Source organism: Mobula hypostoma, chromosome 13 (assembly GCF_963921235.1).
Source record: "Mobula hypostoma chromosome 13, sMobHyp1.1, whole genome shotgun sequence".
NCBI lineage: Eukaryota > Metazoa > Chordata > Chondrichthyes > Myliobatiformes > Myliobatidae > Mobula > Mobula hypostoma.
The window spans coordinates 67,271,783-67,287,367 of NC_086109.1; the positions used below are offsets into that span (position 1 = coordinate 67,271,783).

General features: G+C 44.0%; 1 protein-coding gene across 6 annotated transcripts in view; it reads left to right on the forward strand.

The window, feature by feature from the left end:
* The first annotated feature begins 6,912 nt into the window (after nt 1-6,912).
* The window catches only part of sema4ba (sema domain, immunoglobulin domain (Ig), transmembrane domain (TM) and short cytoplasmic domain, (semaphorin) 4Ba), a 462,752-nt gene continuing 454,079 nt past the window's right edge, over nt 6,913-15,585 (forward strand). For all 6 annotated transcript variants that reach the window (XM_063065887.1, XM_063065890.1, XM_063065888.1 and 3 more), the window contains exon 1: nt 6,913-7,116. The gene's annotated coding sequence lies outside the window, so the exon portion shown is untranslated. The remainder of the gene's footprint in view (nt 7,117-15,585) is intronic.

Genomic DNA, 15,585 nt, shown 5'->3' on the forward strand with positions numbered 1-15,585 from the left:
AGCTGGTTTCTTCCACGTGCTCCAGCTTCCTCCAACATTCCAAAGTAGCTTAACTGGTCACATGGTTGCAACCGTGCAGCGCAGGTTCTTTGCACTGGAAGGTCATGTTACTGAGCTGTATCTCAAAATAAAAATTTTTTTAAATTTGAACCAGCACTAACACACAAAGATGCTTTATGAAGCTCTCTGTTCTCTAACAACCAGAATCTAATTCAATTCACATCACGTAACAGTACAATTCTCTTATCACTAGCCAATTACTGAATATCACCCAACACTAAAAATAATTCAATGGGACTTTCCACACAACAGTAATAAAAATTACTTATTCCATTTAAGCCTAGAAGGAATTACATTTATTGTTGACTGCCAGGCACAGGATATCTACTTATTATAATTTTAAACTTGCTGCCCTGTATGCCAGGTACTCTGCTGTCTGTTAAACAACTTGCATCTCTCTCAGAATGATCACCAGAGGGTCCGCTGGACTGAAGATCACAGTTGGATGTCAGCATTTTCTGCCCGATGCAGTCATTTCTCACTGTCCAAAGGACAGACACATCTAGGTCTGCAAATTGCAAAATTACCCAGTACAACCTAACTTTATAACGCTGTGAGTTGTTCGGCTGCTTGAATTAATTGAAGCGCAGCTGAGCTTTCAGACACCCCCTCCCCTCCCCACTGACAAAGATACTTTTGTTCCATGCCTGATACCCTCTCCCTAATTGCATCAAGTCTTGTCAAGCTAACCTAAACCTGTCATGTTTTCTTACCGCATGGGTGGATGACACTTAGCCCATCAAGACTGCGGCATCTTTCAGAGAAATCCCATTCCTGACAATTTTCTCCCTCTCTCACCCATCTTTTCTGATTGTCCTGCCGTGGACATACACTAGTGAGAACTCACATTACGCTCCCAGCCAGGGTGCCTTTGGAATGTGGGAGGAAAGTGGAGGATCTGGGAGAAACCCACACCGTAACAGGGGGATCTTGCAGACTCCACACGGACAACACGAGAGATCAGGACGGAACTTAGATCCATGATAGTTATGAGGCAGCAGAGGATGATTTAACAGGAAGTAAGTGGGGAAATAGAATTGGTGGGATTGCCTCGAGAGCAGCATAAAATATTTACAAAATAGCAAAGGAAGAAGCCTTCTAGCCCATCGCATTGCCAATATAATTTAATCCCATCTAGCTGCACGTGGTCTGCATCCCCCTATTCCTCGTATATTCATATGTCTGTCTAAATGCCTCTTGAACAACATTATTATAGCTGCTTCTGCCACTTCCCCAGACAGCACATTCCATGCACCGACCTCCTCTATATAGAGAACTTACCCTACACATCCCCTTTAAACACACATCTCCCCCCCCCACCCCCAACATGGTCAATGTCCTCCAGTATTTGACATTTCAGCCCTGGGAAAAAGCTCTGACTATCTACCCCATACATGCCTCTCATGATTTTATACCCCTCTGTCAAGTTGCCCCTCAGCCCCCAGTGCTCCACAAAAAACAATTCAGGTTTGTCCTTAGTTTATGACAGGGCTTTGTTCCTGAGAACTGTTGGTAACTTGAACTGTTCGGAAGTCAGAAATGGACACAATTAATGTCTGGGAGGGGATAATAAAAACAGCTGTGACGGGACACTGAGCAGACACGGGAAGAATGGCTACCAGCCAGACCCACTGCAGCTATATAGGACCCTGGTCAGACCCCATTTGGAGTCCGGTGCTCAGTTCTGGTCGCCTCACTACAGGAAGGATGTGTTATAGAAAGGGTGCAGAGGAGATTTACAAGGACGTTGCCTGGATTGGAGGGCATGCCTTATGAGAATAGGATGATTGAACCTGGCCTTTTCTCCTTGGAGTGTCGGAGGATGAGAGGTGACCTGATAGAGGTGTACAAGATGATGAGAGGTATTGATCGTGTGGATAGTCAGAGGCTTTTTCCCAGGGCTAAAATGGCTAACACAAGAGGGCATAGTTTTAAGGTGCTTGGAAGTAGATACAGAGGAAATGTCAGGGGTAAGTTTTTTTATGCAGAGAGTAGTGAGAGAATGGGCTGCCGGCGATGGTGGTGGAGGCAGATACGATAGGATCTTTTAAGAGACTCCTGGATAGGTACATGGAGCTTAGGAAAATAGAGGGCTATGTTTAACCCTAGGTAATTTCTAAAGTAAGTACACGTTCGGCACAGCATCGTAGGCCTAAGGGCCTGTATTGTGCTGTAGGTTTTCTGTGTTTCTATGTTTTTATGACTCAGTGAGCGAGTCTCCTTAGTGCTCCCAGCTCCACCCAATCCTAATTGTTGTGGTTTCGAGGTGGAAAAGAAAGGGAGAGAGGGCATGTGGAAATGCCTCATTCACGCCCAGCAGAAGATGCCTGCAATCCTCTAGTAGCCAGCAAATCCATCCCCATCCACCTCCCAAATGCTTGTTCATATGGGGTATCATAGTGGTGCAGTGGTTAACACAATGCTTTACAGTAGCAGCAAACTGGGTTAAGTTCCTGCCACTGCCTGTAAGGAATTTAAATGTTCTCTCCGTGACTGCGTGGGTCTCCCCCGGGTGCTCCAGTTTCCTCCCACAGTCCAAAGCCATACTGGTTGGTAGGTTGGTTGGTCATTGTAAATTGTCCTGTGATGAGGCTAGGGTTAAATCAAGGGGTTGCTGGGTGGCACGGCTTGAGGACCAGAAGCGCCTACTCTGTGCTGTATCTCAAATAAAATAGCTAAATATGAACGAGATGTCTATAAGTTGGGTGTCCGTGACCAGGGGAAGACTTGTATACTCATTGCTGTAGAGAGTGAGCAGGTACATTTTGGAGTGTTGGGAGAGATACTCAGGTTATTACAGAAACGCAATGTATATCTGACACACAGCAAGTACAGTATGTACTTAACCTTCCTGAATTTGTCTCTGTGGCATTCAGAATCATTGAGAAAGGCAGAGATCAGCCCAGGAAAAGTTGCTCAAAGTCAAAGTAAAACTTATTATCAATGGTCATACTTGTTTCTATGTACTACCTCGGGATTCATTTTCTTGCAGGCATTTGCAGAAATATGAAGAAACACAACACAGATTGAGAAACAGCCAACCTGTAAAAGAAGACAAATGTGGAAATATAAAAATACGGAAAACATGAGTTGTCGAGTCCTGGAAAGTGAGTCTGTTTGTTGTGGAACCGGTTAGGAGCTGTGGTGGGTGAAGGTATCCACAGTGGTTCAGGAGCCTGATGATTGTAGGGTAGTAACTGTAGCTGCTCATATTGATGTGAGGGGTCAGACCTTCACTGTTCCTTTGGATGCTTGAGTACCACGTAAAGTTTTTACTGAGTTTAGACATTACGCTGACTTCCCCTTTCCCGACCAATCACACAAGGGTGGGGGGAGAGGTGCTAGTTCTGAGCTGAAGAGTAATAGACCATGTATAGTCCACACAGAATAAACCCTAGTGAAGAAATCCTGGGTGTTAATATTTCGGAGGATCTGTCCTGGACACAACACAAAAGTTCAATTACGAAGAAAACACGGTAGTGCCTCAACCTCTCTGGGAGTCTGCGGAGATTTGGCAGAACTTTAACAAACTTAATTAGGCATGTAATGGAAGGTATATTGACTGGCTGCATCACAGCCTGGTATGGAAACACTAATGCCATTGAACGGAAGATCCCACAAAAGGTAGTGGATTCAGCCCAGCACATCACAGGTGAAGTCCCCAACCATTAAGCACACTTACATGAAATGTTGTCTTAGGAAAGCAGCATGCATTATCAGAGAGTCCCATTACCCAGGTCATGATCTTTTCTCACTGCTGCCATCAGGAAGGTGGTATAGAGCTCAGTTATCACACCACCAGGTTCAAGGACAGTTACAACCCTTCAACCATCAGGATCCTGAATAAAAGGGGATAACTACTCTCACTTGCCCCATCATTAGATTAGATTAGATTATGAGGACACTCAGTCCTCGTTTATTGTCATTTAGAAATGCATGCATTAAAAAATGATACAATGTTCCTCCAGTATGATATCATAGAAACACAAGACAGACCCAGACTAAAACTGACAAAAACCACATAATTATAACATATATTTACAACAGTGCAAAGCAATACCGTAACTTGACAAGAGCAGACCATGGGCACGGTAAAAAAAAGTCTCAAGGTCCCAATAGCTCATCATCTCACGCAGACAGTAGAAGGGAGAAGCTCCCCCTGCCATGAGCTTCCAACACCGCAAACTTGCCAATGCAGCACCCTGGAAGCATCGACCACAGTCCAACTCTGGGTCCGTCCGAAAACTTCGAGCCTCTGACCAGCCCTCTGACACCGAGCGCCGAGCATCATCTCTGCCAAGCACTTCAACCCCGGCCCTGGCTGCCAAGCAACAGGCAAAGCCGAGGATTCGGGGCCTTCCCCTCCGGAGATTTCGGATCACACAGTAGCGGTGGCAGCGAAAACAGGCATTTCAGAAGTTTCACCAGATGTTCCTCTGTTCTCTCACGTCTGCCTCCATCAAATCAGAATTGTGCACGGCTCCCTACTTGACAGATAACAGATACTCATCACCGGAGAGGCAGCGCGCGCTGCGCCACCATCTTCCACAGCCAATGATCTCACTTTAAGGACTTTTTGTCTCATTATCTGATATTCTCGTTATTTATTGCTACTTGCACTTGCTCAGTTTGTTGTCTTCTGCACTCTGGTTCATCTTTCACTGATCCTGGTATAGTTACTATTCCATAGATTTGCTGAGTATGCCCACAGGAAAATTTATCTCAGGGCTGTATATGGTGACATATATGTACTTTGATAATAAATTTACTTTGAACTTTGAATATTTCCTGGACGTTTTCAGCCTAGTGGAAACCACCGCAACTGTTACGTGTTGCTTTCAGCAATAGGTTGGGTGGGTTACCCTTCATGAAATGAACTTCCTCTCTTCCACTGGGAGAAACTAATTGTAGATTTAAAACAAGACAGTGGTAATTTGGGGATATTTTGTTTTGCTGACAGGTGTTTTCCTCTGCATACCAAACATGATCTGTGGGTGACAATTTCCAGGTCAGTGTTAGCTTAGGGGTCACTGCATGATGCTATGGCTGAGTTCAGTGCTGCCCAACTTGGAGGCGCAGCTGGAGGAAAAATTACTAGAAAAGTTGGCAGAAGCAGTGACCCCAGAGAATTGCCAGGTGGAAGGAGTAGGGAGAAGTTCAGGAAACATAAAGATGAACATAGAATAGTACAGCACAGTACAGGCCCTTCGGCCCACAATGTTGTGCCGACCCTCAAACCCTGCCTCCCATAGAACCTCCCACCTTAAATTCCTCCATATACCTGTCTAGTAGTCTCTTAAATTTCACTAGTGTATTTGCCTCCACCACTGACCCAGGCAGTGCATTCCACGCACCAACCACTCTCTGAGTAAAAAACCTTCCTCTAATATCCCCCTTGAACTTCCCACCCCTTACCTTAAAGCCAGGTCCCCTTGTATTGAGCAATGGTGCCCTGAGGAAGAGGCGCTGGCTATCCACTCTATCTATTCGTCTTATTATCTTGTACACCTCTATCATGTCTCCTCTCATCCTCCTTCTCTCCAAAGAGTAAAGCCCTAGCTCCCTTAATCTCCGATCATAATCCATACTCTCTAAACCAGGCAGCATCCTGGTAAATCTCCTCTGTGCCCTTTCCACTGCTTCTACATCCTTCCTATAGTGAGGCGACCAGAACTGGACACAGTACTCCAAGTGTGGCCTAACCAGAGTTTTATAGAGCTGCATCATTACCTCGCGACTGTTAAACTCTATCCCTCGACTTATGAAAGTTAACACCCCATAAGCTTTCTTAACTATCCTATCTACCTGTGAGGCAACTTTCAGGGATTTGTGGACATGTACCCCCAGATCCCTCTGCTCCTCCACACTACCAAGTATCCCGCCATTTACTTTGTACTCTGCCTTGGAGTTTGTCCTTCCAAAGTGTACCACCTCACACTTCTCTGGGTTGAACTCCATCTGCCACTTCTCAGCCCACTTCCGCATCCTATCAATGTCTCTCTGCAATCTTCGACAATCCTCTACACTATCTACAACATCACCAACCTTTGCGTCGTCTGCAAACTTGCCAACCCACTCTTCTACCACCACATCCAGGTCATTAATAAAAATCACGAAAAGTAGAGGTCCCAGAACCGACCCTTGTGGGACACCATTAGTCACAACCCTCCAATCTGAATGTACTCCCTCCACCATGACTCTCTGCCATCTGCAGGCAAGTCAATTCTGAATCAACCTGGCCAAACTTCCTTGGATCCCATGCCTTCTGACTTTCTGAACAAGCCTACCGTGTGGAATGACACAGTATGAAGAATGACGCAAGGTTCACATTGATCAAATGGTGCAAGCACATATATCCAAAACCGTGGTGATCAAGAAGGTGACATGTTGGATGAATCTGGGGTTGAGTCACAGGATTGGTCTTACATTGCAGTCACCGCCTGGCAGGACATTGCTCAGTGTTACTGGTGCCTGTAATTCCTAAACTGCAGATTCATAAACACATCCATCTCACCGAATTATTTCCACTGTAATTGTGTGCAAATTTGTTTTGCTTTTATAGTTTAATGTGCAACAGTTAAAATGTGAACTGTTAAAAACTTTGGCTATATTCCCCACCCAGACTTTTTTTTTTGGCGCCGCGCTCCTAACCAGTGCGGTGCCAGATTTTGGCTGAGCGAAAGTGATGAACCTGGTGGATTTTGAAACGTCTATCAAGCGACTGAGAATTTCACCAGCCAGCTGGCGAGACCGAGACCGGCTCTGGACGCCAGGGGGAGCTCCAGTTCTTGCGGTTACCGGACAGGGAGGGAGGGCGAGCGGTTTGGACAGACAAGCTGAGGAGGGCAGACACTCGGTGGGCCAGTGTGCTCAGCTCGCATCCTCACCTGCCTCGTCCTATCACTATTGTCATGTTGTGGGGTGATTTCTCAGCTAGGATCGACCGTTTGCAACGAACTTGAGCCGGTACAAAGAGGAAAAAAAAGCAAGAGCACTTCAGCATCCAGCTGCTGGGGAAAAAAAAGAGGGCAACATCGCTCTTACAAGACCCGAGAGGTATGCAAAAGAAAAATTGCAAACTTTGTTCTTCATTTACACTCCTTGTTTTATTTTTTGAGAGAATTCTGGTGCCGCTCCGCCCCCCTCCCTCCCAGAAAGAAGGACAATTGGAAATGTGAAAGGGTGGAAGCAGGTTACTGGGTTGAAACACGCCCAGTGCCTGTCGCTGTCTCCCCGAGGAGCAATCGTAGTTTAATTTTATATTAAGAGCCACTTTTTGCTGTTCGCGTTCATTGTTCTTGAAACCATTGCACCGCTCTCTCCCTAACTGCACCTAGTTGCAAAGTCGACATTTATATTTTAGCATAAGAACAATAATTTGCGGTCAAAGGAGCCGCAAAGATAATGGGGTCGACGGGGTTTGACTTAAATGCAAAGAGAAACGGGTAAAATTTTCTTTAAATATTGTCTCTGGTGTTAATCCGGGGGTGTATTGAGAGGCACCTCTCGGACCTCCCCGTCGTTGGATTAAACAGGGCAGTACAAGCATCATACAATGAAATCACATACATCATCGAGCTCCAACATCGTCCGGCAATAGAGAGTGTGCTTTGTCACCTTTATACCCACGTCCACAGTTACTAAGACCTGCACATATTGAAAATCGCTTCATTAATCTCGACTGGATAGAGGCGTTGAATCGTAGAGGCGCGTCTCTCACGATTATAGAGCTAAACCCTTTAGTCTCATTGGGAAGCACGTTCACATCAGAAGTTGGAAGTGAACGAGTTTTGGTTCCCAGTCTAAAGATTTCAGCACACGGTCTTGCCTGAAGCATGGGAGGGTGCTCTCATGTCGGAGGTGTTGCTCTGTGGAGGATCTGGCACCACAGGAGGGCGAGACGTGGGTCCCGCCATAGTACTCACATCAAATTCAATCGCTCATCAAACAACCGAAATAGATCAACAGATTCTCGATTTGGATCTTGCTGTTGTATTTATCTTTTATATATTGAGAGACAACGCGGAATAGACACTCGAGCTGCGAGAACACCCCCAACCCCCCTGATTTAACCCTAGCCCAATCACGGGACAATTTACAATGGCCAGCAATCTGTCAACCAACCGGTACATCTTTAGACTGTAGGAGGAAACCCACGTGGTCACGGGGAGACCGTGCGGTGGTCACAGTGTTGCGCTGGCCACTAGGCTACCGTGTCACAACATACAACACTACCAAAGTTCTCCATTGCTTGTCAAGGGCCTGTGGTCCTGAAAGGCATTCTATAAATGTAAAACCTTTCCCTTTATAGTAAAGCTGTGAGCTTTCATTTGTTAAATGAAAACAATTGCAGATATTGGTCATCTGAAATACGGAAATGAAATGTTGACACAGGGTTGTTGATTTGAAATGATACCTCTCTCTTTTCCCAATAGTTCATCTTGCTCAGATTTTGCATCCCCCAGCGGCTTCCTATCCTTGGCTCTCGGAAAACCAACTGTTAGGAGGCTAGGTGACACCATCTTGGCACAGCCTTAAAGGCTGATCTTTGGTTCTTTCCCTGTGGGAAGAACTTTGCTTCTCCTTCGCTGTAATCCATGAGACTCGGTGCTCCGTAGTGTGTGTGTGGATGGGATAGGACTGACTGCCTCTTATGACAGATCCAGCACAACTCTCCACTGTTTCACAGGCTTTACCTCAAGGACTTCCTGGAGATTGACATCCCATAATCCACCGAGGAGTTTACTTAAGACGACACACGCAAAATGCTGGGGAAGAAGGAATCTCAAGCCCTTGCACCTTTCCCACCCACCTGGCTTGACCTATCACCTTCCAGCTAGCCTCTTTCTCCCACCCCCCCACCCCCTTATTCTGGCATCTTCCCCCTTCCTTCTCAGTCCTGAAAGAGGGTCTCAGCCCGAAACGTCGACTATCTACTCATTTCTATCGATGCTGCCCGACCTGCTGAGTTCCTCCAGCATCTTGTGTGTGTTGCTTTGTATTCTCGTGTTTAACAAGCTTACCTTTTGATGTTGCTGATTGCTGTGTGCAGTTTGTCGCTTTTCCATAAGTATGAGGATATCCAAAAACTGATCTTGATGTTATTCCATGGGAAAAGCATGTGAATGCTTAATCCTTGGTACCCTGTCAGCGTTGTTAACTGTTTAAAACTTTCACTCAAAGGGTGTTGCACAGTGTGTTAGTATTCACAGCTAAAGGATCTTACAGTTGGAACAAGAAACAGTTTTGGGGGGGGCAGGGGTGGAGAGAAAAAGTGATTGCCTAGCTTTTGTTCATAGTCCATACATGATTGTTGTGGACACCAGACCACCACTATGGTGTGTGAGGGTTGACTTTGAGGAGCAGAAAATGCTGCTGAAATCTCCAACACAAATCCCTTTGAGAGAAATTTCTGAGTTGAACATGAACCATTTCCTTAACTTGCACATTGGAATCCTGAATATTATTATTGAATATGGATCCGGCTCCCTTTTGTGCACCATAATACGGGTTTTTATTTTTAAAGGTGTTTTGATTCATACTGCCAGTGATATCAAAACCTGTTGGTTAAATCACTTTCTCTTTATCTACTCTAAAAATGTTTCACAACTTTAAACATCTTTCCTAAATCTCTGAGGGACAATTTGACTGTCTCTATTCTCTCCTCACACTTGATGCCTTGATCAAACTCCCGAGTATCCTGATGTCTGTCTGCAACTGCGAGCTGATTGACCGCCCAAGTTGTTGCGGTATATAATGGACTTAATGAGTATGCCTGCAAGAAAATGAATGTCAGGGTAGTATATGGTGACATTTCTGTACTTTGATAATAAGTTTACTTTGAACTTTGATCTATGTTTTGACCTTCAATAGTTTTACATTGCAACTGTGATTTTGGTTTCATAACAAGGAAGGAGCAGCAGAAGTTTGGAGTGAGGATTCGAGTTAACTTTAGACTGAGATTCCGACGTCACGTGATGACGTGGGATTGAGACGTGTAAATCCAGATCTCCCGTAAAAAATCAGCAAAGTACCGTTTAAACAAAGCAAAGTTAATAAATACTTTCCGAAAACTACTTATAAACTTCTCAAGACTATTTTACGATATGCCTCGTAAACCGCAACAGAAGAAGCCTGTTGTTGTGAAGTCGCTGCGACATGGGAAGAAAAAAGGGCCTACTGCAGCGATGGAACCTCAGACTCAGGTTGGATCTCCTTCGGAGGAGACACATTTTATCTCTGGCATAGAGGAACAGGGAGCAATGGCAGCGGTAGCGGTCCCTGGGAAGAAGATGCCGGAATTGCGCATGCGCAAAGAAGTAAGCATGCGCAACTGGATACAACTCAAACTACAAAAACCGACGGCCACTGCAAGTGAAAGTGACTCAGGTCAGAATTGGATTCCGCAGAGAACACAGATGAAGAAAAGGAGGAAGAACTAGAAGAGACTGAAAGTAAAGGATGAGATGGAGACATAAGAGGGGCTTTATTGAAAGTAATGATTGAATTAGAAGGATTAAAAATAGAGCTTAGAGACATGAAGATGAGGTATGATAAAGCTATGAAAAGACGAGAAAACGGATAAGAAACTTCAAAAGTTGGAAAGAACAATGGAACATATTAACGACAGAGTGGAAAAAACAGAAAATGATATGCTTGTCTGGAAAACGGAAAGAAATCGACTGTTTGAAAAAGTGGACGTGTTGGAGAATTTTAATACACGAAATAATATTGAAATTGTTGGTCTTAAAGAAGGCACAGAGGGAGACAATCCAATAAAATTTTTTCAAAGATGGATCCCGGAAACTTGGCAAGTGAAAGAGGGAGACCAATCAATTGAAATTGAGCGGGCACATAGAGCTCTAAGACCAAAACCACAAGATGACCAATATCCACGACCAATTTTAATAAAATGTTTAAGATTTCAAGACAAGGGAAGGATTCTACAGTTGGCTGCCCAAGCTGCCAAGAATAGAAAAGGGCCATTGATGATAGAAGGGAGCAAAATTTTTTTCTACCCTGACGTAAGTTATGAGCTTTTGAAGAGAAGGAAGAAATTTAATCCAGTGAAAAAAAGTCGTATGGGATCACAGTTATCAATTTATATTGCGTTATCCTGCAACTTTGAAGATTTTTTTGGATAACGGAGAAAAAAGATTTTTTGACATTTCTGTACTTTGATAATAAGTTTACTTTGAACTTTGATCTAAGTTTTGACCTTCAGTAGTTTTACATTGCAACTGTGATTTTGGTTTTATAACAAGGAGCAGCAGAAGTTTGCAGTGAGGATTTGAGTTAACTTTAGAGTGAGATTCCGATTTTTGGTGAAGGAGGTGGGAGTGGGAGTTTTCTACAGCAAAGTTTTGCCTAGGTTTGCACTGTGCTGCTTTAGCAACAGTGTAAGAGATGAGGCAAGAGGGGAGTCAGAGTGGGGAATAGAAGAAGAGGGAATGGGGGAAGAATTTATCTTGTTAGCAAAAATGACATTCATGAAATCAGGTTGGAGGCTACTCTGAGAGAATATGAGGTGTCACTCCTCCAACCTGAGAGTAGCTTCATCATGGCAGTAGAGGAGGCCATGGACTGATATGTTGGAATGAAAATGGGGATTAGAATTGAAATGGTTGGCCTCTGGGAGCTCCTACTTGTTGTGGATGGAGTGAAGTTGCTGGACAAATCCCCCAGTCTTCGTCGGGTCTCACTGTAGAGGCGGCATCGCGAGCTCCAGAGACGGTAGACAACTCCAACAGATTCGCGGGTGAGGTGTTGCCTCATCTGGAAAGACTGTTTGGGGCCCTGAATGGAGGTGGATGAGCAGGTGAAGCACTTCTTCTGCTTGCAAGGATGAGTGCCCAACAGGGAGATTGGATGAGTAGACGAGAGAATCACAGACAGAGCAATCTCAACAGAAGGTGGAGGGAGGGGGGAGGTAAAAATGTGTTTGGTGAAGGAATCAGTTGAAGGTTTATTTATCTGTCTAGTAGGCCCTTCTGGCCCTTCGAACTGCACCTTCCAGCAATCCCCCAATTTAACCCTAGCTTAATTATGGGACAATTTACAATGACCAGTGAACCTACTAACTGGTACGTCTCTGGACTGTGTAAGGAAGCCGGAGCATCCGGAGGAAGCCCACGCAGTCGCGGGGAGAACGTATGAACTCCTTACAGGCAGCGGTGGGAATTGAACCCAGGTCACTGCTATTGTAAAGCGTCGTGTTAACCGCTATGCTGCTGTACCGCCTGTGACAGAGGTTGCGGAGAATGGTGTTTTGGATGTGGAGGCTCATGGGGTGTTGGGTAAGGACAAGAGGAACTGTCGTTATGGGAAAATGGGGTGAGGGCAGATGTCTGGGAAATGGAGGAGATACGGGTGAGGGCAGCATCAATGATGGAGGAAAGGAAACCTTTCTGAATCACTTGGTCTGCAGTTATAGGAGCAATATTGCAATTACTGTGCTGCTGTATGAAAACAATCACTGTGCTAAGGGCAGTAAGATGGTAAGAGTGAAGCCCTTGAGAATTTTATTTGGTAGCTGCTGAGTAGATGTAGTCAGTCACTGCACATTGCAGCTTTACTTCAGGTTATTCCTGGCGTTGACACTCTATTGCTGAGTCGAGACAACAAATTAAAATGTCTTTGTCAGTGAAGTCATGGTTTTACTAGGAATGGGGAAAGTTGGGGAACAAAATGGTGGGAGTGGAATAAAACGTCTGAATCCTGGTCCCAGCACCCTTCCCACCCTCACTTTAGAATGAGTTTGAGGTACAAATTTTCCTTCAATTTCTGTTTTGCCTACAACGCGTGTGCACTATTGTATCACATTCAGTGTGTGTGGCCAGGATAAGCTTCTGTCTCTGTCATTCCTGGGCCTAATTAAAGGCTGTGATACTGTCAGACTTAGAAATTTAATAGATCTCAAGTTAAAACTGAGTTTGACACATTCCTAAATGATAGTTTGATTTTTATTTTAATGTTCTGTTCTGCTATCTGCAATCTTCCCCCCGCCCGCCACCCCGGTGTATTCAATGCAGCAATACACGTCAACTCAGTTAAGGCCCATTGAACGATGATGATGGCTGACGTCTTTCCAGGGCAGCTTTTCCATAATTTAGTAGCATCTTCACAGTAGACTGGTTTTAAGATGGTTACCTCACCTTCAATGGAAAGTATGCAGAGAAGATTCATGAGCATGTTACTGTTATTGGAGAGTTTGAGTTAAAGGAGAGGCTGGATATGCCAGGACGTCTCCCCCCGAAGCAAAGGTTCCCAAACTGGAGTCCATGGATCCCTTGCTTAATGGTGTTGGTCCATGGCGTAAAATAGGTTGGGAACCCCTGCCCTAGAGTCTTGGAAGCTAAGGGATACCTTATATAAAAATTATGAGGAGCATATTGTCGTGACATGAATAAGGTCACTGGAGAGACACTGAACTTAATGGATATAGAAGTGTTTATTCAACAAAAACAAGCAACAGGCATCATATTGAGACACTCCTGGAAGACGAGCATTGACCCAATATTACATGATGTTTTTATATGCCAAGATCAAAGGTAAACAGCAGGACAATTCTATAGATACAATGCATCTACAATGCTTCCTTTGAATTACATATAGTTTTCAAACACCACCTCCTTCACACCCATACTCCAGACACCCAAAGTGAATGTTAATTGCCACTCACTCTAGGCTGCATTCATGCAAATGCAGGTACCTGTGGTGTAATTGTTCTGAGTTGTGTTTTAAATTCAATTTGCAATCCATATTCAAATCTGAAGATTGGTTGCTGGTGAAACGAGTATTTCAGATTCAGAATCAGGTTTATTATCGCTGGCATACGTTGTGAAATTTGTTAACTTAGCAGCAGTTCAATACAGTACATAATATAAAAGAAGGAAAAAATAATAAATTAATAAATCAATCACAGTATATGTACATTGAATAGATTAAAAATCATGCAAAAACAGCAATAGTATATATTAAAAAATGTGAGGTAGTGTTTACGGGTTCAATGCCCGTTTAGGAGTCGGATGGCAGAGTGGAAGAAGCTGTTCCTGAATCACTGAGGCTTCTGTACCTCCTACCTGATGGTAACAGTGAGAAAAGGGCATGCCTTGGGTGCTGGAGGTCCTTAATAATGGACGCTGCCTTTCTGAGACACCGCTCCCTAAAGATGTCCTGGATACTTTGAAGGCTAGTACCCAAGATGGAGCTGACTAAATTTACAACTCTCTGCAGCTTCTTTTGGTCCTGTTCAGTAACACCCCCAAACCAGACAGTGATACAGCCTGTCGGAATGCTGTCCACAGTACATCTATAGAAGTCTTTGAGTGGTTTATTGACATGCCAAATCTCTTCAAACTCTTAATGCAGTGTAGTTCCTGTCTTTCCTTCTTTATAACTGTATTGATATGCATCGATTTGCTATACACCCTAACTCCAGAATACACCCTAACAATATTTCTTTTGCGTGATAGGTGACTCTAAAACTTGAGAGCATAGGTTTAAGATGAAAGAGGAAAGATTTAAGAAAGATTTGGGGGGATTTTTTTCACACAGAGAGTGGTCAGTATATGGAACATGCTGCCAGCAGAAGTGATAGAAGCAGGTAGAATTACAATGTTTAAGAAATTTAGACAGGTACATGGATGGAAAAGGTTTAGCAGAATTGGACCATATGCAGCTAGATTACTTGGTCGGCATGGAGGAGTTAGACCAAAGGGCTTGTTTCAATGTAGTACATATAATTCTGTTGTTGGAAATCTGTACTGTTTAAGGCGTCACCTTCTAGTTGAGATCATAAATTGAGGTTCAGTGTCTCCATTCAAGGACATAGAAATCAATCACACATTACATGCCCTTTGGCCCACAATGTTGTGCCGACCATTAACTTACTCGAGAAACTGCCAAGAATTACCTTACCACATAGCCCTCTATTTTTCTGCCTAAGTTCCACGTACCTATCTAAGAGACTCTTAGAAGACCTTATTGTATCCACCTTTAACACTGTGCTGGCAGTGCATTCAACACACCCACCACCCTGATGTGTAAAAAAACTTACCTCTGAGATCCCCCTTGTACTTACTTCCAAGTACCTTAAAACTGTGCCCCCTCATGTTAGCCATTTCAGCCCTGACAAAAGCCTCTGGCTGTCCACGCAATCAATGCCTCTCATCATCTTTTACACCTCTATCAGGTCTCATCCTCCTCCATGTAGAAAATCTCATGACAAACAGAAGTTCTTCCTGGCAAGGGTGATTAATCTTTATACTTCAATTAAATGGTCTTTTGGAAGTTCTATAAAATAGAAATATTGATCAATGTATGGACCCTGTGAGACTGTGCAGTCAACCAGCCAACAATTTTCCTGTCATTGGAAGACTGAATAAATTTCACAATATTTCTTCATATAGAAGTGCTGGAGGCTATGTTATATAAATGTACAAGAATCTTCAGAAATCGGAAATTTATAGCATGGTTGGAATTAGGTCAATGAAATTTTAGTCAAAACATTATGAAGTGTTTGTA